This window comes from Lucilia cuprina, chromosome 3 (genome assembly GCF_022045245.1).
Source record: "Lucilia cuprina isolate Lc7/37 chromosome 3, ASM2204524v1, whole genome shotgun sequence".
Classification (NCBI taxonomy): Eukaryota; Metazoa; Arthropoda; class Insecta; order Diptera; family Calliphoridae; genus Lucilia; species Lucilia cuprina.
The window spans coordinates 2,456,765-2,461,803 of NC_060951.1; the positions used below are offsets into that span (position 1 = coordinate 2,456,765).

General features: G+C 28.7%; 1 non-coding gene across 1 annotated transcript; it reads right to left on the reverse strand.

The window, feature by feature from the left end:
- Positions 1-4,388: 4,388 nt before the first annotated feature.
- Positions 4,389-4,460, reverse strand: Trnaw-cca. The gene has a single exon. It is a non-coding gene; the product is annotated as a tRNA-Trp (tRNA).
- Positions 4,461-5,039: the final 579 nt, after the last annotated feature.

Consider the following 5,039-nt stretch of genomic DNA (forward strand, 5'->3'; position numbering starts at 1 on the left):
AACAGAACTAGAACAGAACTAGAACAGAACTAGAACAGAACTAGAACAGAACTAGAACAGAACTAGAACAGAACTAGAACTAGAACAGAACTAGAGCAGAACTAGAACTAGAACAGAACTAGAACAGAATTAGAACAGAACTAGAACAGATCTAAAACTGAACTAAAACAACTAGAATAGATCAGAGTGGCGAGTGTTAAAGTAAAATAGAGGATGTTGCTGTAGATCGGATTAGATTAGGTCGATGGAGAGAAGTTTAAATTTGAGTAGAGAAGAAAACATAATTTAGATCGCAAAAGAGAATGTTAAAATTGAATAAAAATGGAGATTAGGTATAAGTTGGTAAGATGAGATATGAATGTTAATGAAGGTGTCGGTAGTTGGTTTAGAATTGATCGAACTAGAGTAGATTGTAGTGTATATATAAGACGAGTAGAGAAAGCCGAAGGAGTAGAGTGCTTCTAACTAGAGAAGATGTGAGTAGGGTAAAAATTTTTGGAATAATTAAGAACAAAACAACCAGCTGGAGTTATAATAAAGTGATTTTAATCTCCTTTAACTTTTTCCTTTCCCCAATATTTTTCTAAATAATTCACATATCTGTATGTTGGTGTTGTTGTGTTTCAGTTCATTGTAGGTTTGTGTCGAGTGTGTATATTTTCAATATTTATCGATATCTCTGTCATTTTCAGAGATAGCAAACTTTATTTTTTTTTACTAATATTTACATTTGTTTATGTGAGTTATTGTTGTTGTTTGTTTGTTTCCTTTACAACAGAGTGTTGGTGTTGCAATTGTTGTAATATTAATAAAGTATATTGTAGTTGTATTACTTAAACCAAAAGTGTCAGTTAGTATTGGTAGCATTTTTTTATTTTATTCTTCTGTTTTTTTATTATTTATTTTGTATTTGTTGTTTTATTAAAAAAAGTATTGAAGTTATCATTTGGAGCAGAGAAAGAGACTAAAGACGAATGGATTGATTGTCAGTGAATGTATTTGAAGAATTTATGATCATGGGTTGTAAATTTAAAGTACGTGTAGTTGAAATCGAATCCATTAATCCTTTTTTAAGAGCTGAATGTTTATTAAAGTTATTAAAAAGTTAGTAATGGGGAAAACACACAAATTTTATAAATAAAAGATATTTCTGATGACCTAGTTGTGGGGAAATTGATATTAGTTAATTATGTAAATGAATTAAAGAGAATGTTGATCATTATCTCAAATAGTTAACATTTTAGAAAATTTAAATATAATCATACTTTCGTAACAGAAAGTAGAGCCATTTGGTCTACTATATTAGAAAATTATCCAGTAGCAGTTACGCATAACAAACAACATTATCAAAACATATCATAATTCCAAACAAACCAATTGATATCTCTTGCCCTTAAATCATAAAACAGACCCCAACATAAATACAGTAGTAGTTCAAACAATTTGACAGGTAAACAAATACACAAAATAAATATTAAACTAAAACAATCGTAAAAAAGACCTGAATAAAAAAAATAGTATACGAGAGGGGCCTCCCTCTTTAGTGTATATAAAATCGTATTCAAATAAATCATAAAGTCTCTAAAAAAACTTCAATACACCTCGATCCTAACGCTATCTCAACGTTAAATAAACATATACATACATACATACATACATACATACATACATACATACATACATACATACATACATACATACATACATACATACATACATACATACATACGTGTAAGGAAATTCTTAGTAGAACAATACCAACCAATTTAATCTTTGATTCAGAATTTATTTTCAGATAAGCGTTTTGTTTTAGAAGGAATATTATACATTTTAGCACAAATAAAAGAAATATATATATAAACCTGATAACATCATAATGTTTGTATAACAGCAACAACAACAACCATATTAATAATAACAATGTTAAACGTCAACTAAATATTAAAAGGAGTAAAAACATTGTGGCGGTTTTTAGTCGGAAATCAGTCATAGTTCTAGTTCTGTTCTATTCTAGTTCTGTTCTAGTTCTGTTCTAATTCTGCTCTAGTTCTGTTCTAGTTCTGTTCTAGTTCTGTTCTAGTTCTGTTCTAGTTCTGTTCTAGTTCTGTTCTAGTTCTGTTCTAGTTCTGTTCTAGTTCTGTTCTAGTTCTGTTCTAGTTCTGTTCTAGTTCTGTTCTAGTTCTGTTCTAGTTCTGTTCTAGTTCTGTTCTAGTTCTGTTCTAGTTTTGTTCTAGTTCTTTTCTAGTTCTTTTCTAGTTCTTTTCTAGTTCTTATCTAGTTCTATACTAGTTCTGAGCTATTTTGGTGTTTTCTACACCTTTTCATTTGTCATCACTCTTTTTAAATACTGGTATTAACCCGATCATAATAACATTATATTTCTACTTAATATAAATACTATAATACATTGTTATTGTTGTTGGAATTTTAGTATTTTGTCAATCGTAATCGTACATCAATGATTACGAGTAAACTTTTTGGTAAATACGTCACTTGCTAAAGATATTTTTTATATAAAAAATTAAAAAAAAAATAAAATATGATTTTTTATATTTTTAAATTTCTTTTTTTATTGCAGTTGTTGTATAGCAGCTACTAGTCTTTAGTAATCGTGTTGTGTGCAGCATGTTGTGTTACCTGTACATGTTGTCAGCAGATAAGGGGATAGCAACAACAAATTATGTATGATTGCTTGATGACTGATTAAAAATAAAGGGAGGGATCATTCGATGGTTGGATGAATGGTCAAGCTGAAAAGTAAACACGAGATTATTGACAAGAGGAGACATGTAAGTAGGTCAAATTTATTACATTAATAAAATGAAAAGTTGTTCCAAATTGAGTTTATGTTGTTCAGATCATGTTAAGATATTGATTAGTACTAGATACGTTTTGGATACACTTCTAGTTCAGTTCTAGTTTTGTTCTAGTTCAGTTCTCGTTCAGTTCTAGTTCAGTTCTAGTTCAGTTCTAGTTCAGTTCTAGTTCAGTTCTAGTTCAGTTCTAGTTCAGTTCTAGTTCAGTTCTAGTTCAGTTCTAGTTCAGTTCTAGTTCAGTTCTAGTTCAGTTCTAGTTCAGTTCTAGTTCAGTTCTAGTTCAGTTCTAGTTCAGTTCTAGTTCAGTTCTAGTTCAGTTCTAGTTCAGTTCTAGTTCAGTTCTAGTTCACTTCTAGTTCACTTCTAGTTTTGTTCTTGTTCTGTTCTAGTTCATTTCTAGTTCAGTTCTAGTTCTGTTCAAGTTCTGTTCTAGTTCAGTTCTAGTTCAGTTCTAGTTCAGTTCTAGTTCAGTTCTAGTTCAGTTCTAGTTCAGTTCTAGTTCAGTTCTAGTTCAGTTCTAGTTCAGTTCTAGTTCAGTTCTAGTTCAGTTGTAGATCAGTTCTAGTTCAGTTCTAGATCTGTTCAAGTTCTGTTCTAGTTCTGTTCTAGTTCTGTTCCAGTTCAATGCAATTGAAATTACGTTTGTTTATATATAAAAAGTTATAAATCATTTTTATTTCGTTTTTTCTCCATTTTTTTGTTTATGGTCACTTTTATCAATCTGTCTCTATCTATTGAAGCATTTGAAAGACATGTCATCGATCACTGAGTTAATATTTTATCGAAAATTTATAATTTTTTTTCAGTAAATTCATTCTACTCAATTCTTTAAAATTATTAATAATATTTGAGTTTTGATATTACAACAAACGTCCGTCCATTCATTTGTCTGTCTGCCAAGTGTGACAGTTTTTTTTCGTTCAAAAAATCGTACGTCAATAATTTATTATATATTTTTGTAATTTATCATTTATTGAAAGAGCACTTGTTTTGTTTTTCTTTTTTTTTTCAATATAAATTATTTTATTTTTGATTATTAAGTGCTTTACACAGATTTTTTCGATTATTTGTCGTTATTTTGTAACATTTCAAGTGATTTATTGTTTAAAAAACACTTTAAAAGTTTTTATTATACAAGGAATAGAAAAAAATTAAATAAAATAGAAAAAAATTAAAGAAAATTAATTGCAATCAAGAAAATAGATAGTTATTTTAACAAATACTTGAGCAAAAAAAAATTAATGATAAAGTTAAAAATTAAAAAAAGATAGTGTTTAATAACTAATGAAACGGAATAGAAAATTATAGCAAATATTAAAAAGAAATTTTAGATTAATTTGGCAAATTCTACAAATTAAATTACTTGCAAATAAAAGGAGAAAATATTAAAGATTCATAAACACAATTTTATGTACAAAACGTTTTGTAAATCAAATTTCGTTAAAAAGTGTTGTTTTAAAAATCTGAATTCCAAACCAATTCTATTTTTAAAAGATCTAATTTTTAAAGAAATCTGTTCACAAATTTTATAAATTTAATTAAAAATATAAAAAAAAGAACAATCTTTCCCAATGACCCCGACGTGATTTGAACACGCAACCTTCTGATCTGGAGTCAGACGCGCTACCGTTGCGCCACGGAGTCATATAAGATAAGGTAGACAAACTTCTGTTTTCTTACAGTTAGCTTTGTTCATTTCATTTACTCAAGCTCATTATCTTTTGCGTTTTTGATAATATTGTCCATATTGTGGATAACACAAATAGCATCTACAAACTTTTAAAAAATCTTCAATAGAGGGCACCACATTCGAAAATGGTGTAAACAGCCGACTATGGTGAATTCTACAATCTCACCTTTAGAACAACTTGTTCACCCTAAAAGTAGGCAACGTATTGTGTATTCTATTTTGACAGTAGAAACCTATGTCGACTATTATTAACAACGGCGTTAATTTTAAATGTTCGCCACTCTTATTAAATCAATATATTTTGTATTCAAAATTAAAAAATATTATATACTAGACTATAGACTAGACTATAGACTAGACTGTAGACTAGACTATAGACTAGACTATAGACTAGAATATAGACTAGACTATAGAATAGACTATATACTAGACTATAGACTAGGCTATAGACTAGACTATAGACTAGACTATAGATTAGACTATAGACTAGACTATAGACTAGACTATAGACTAGACTATAGACTAGACTATAG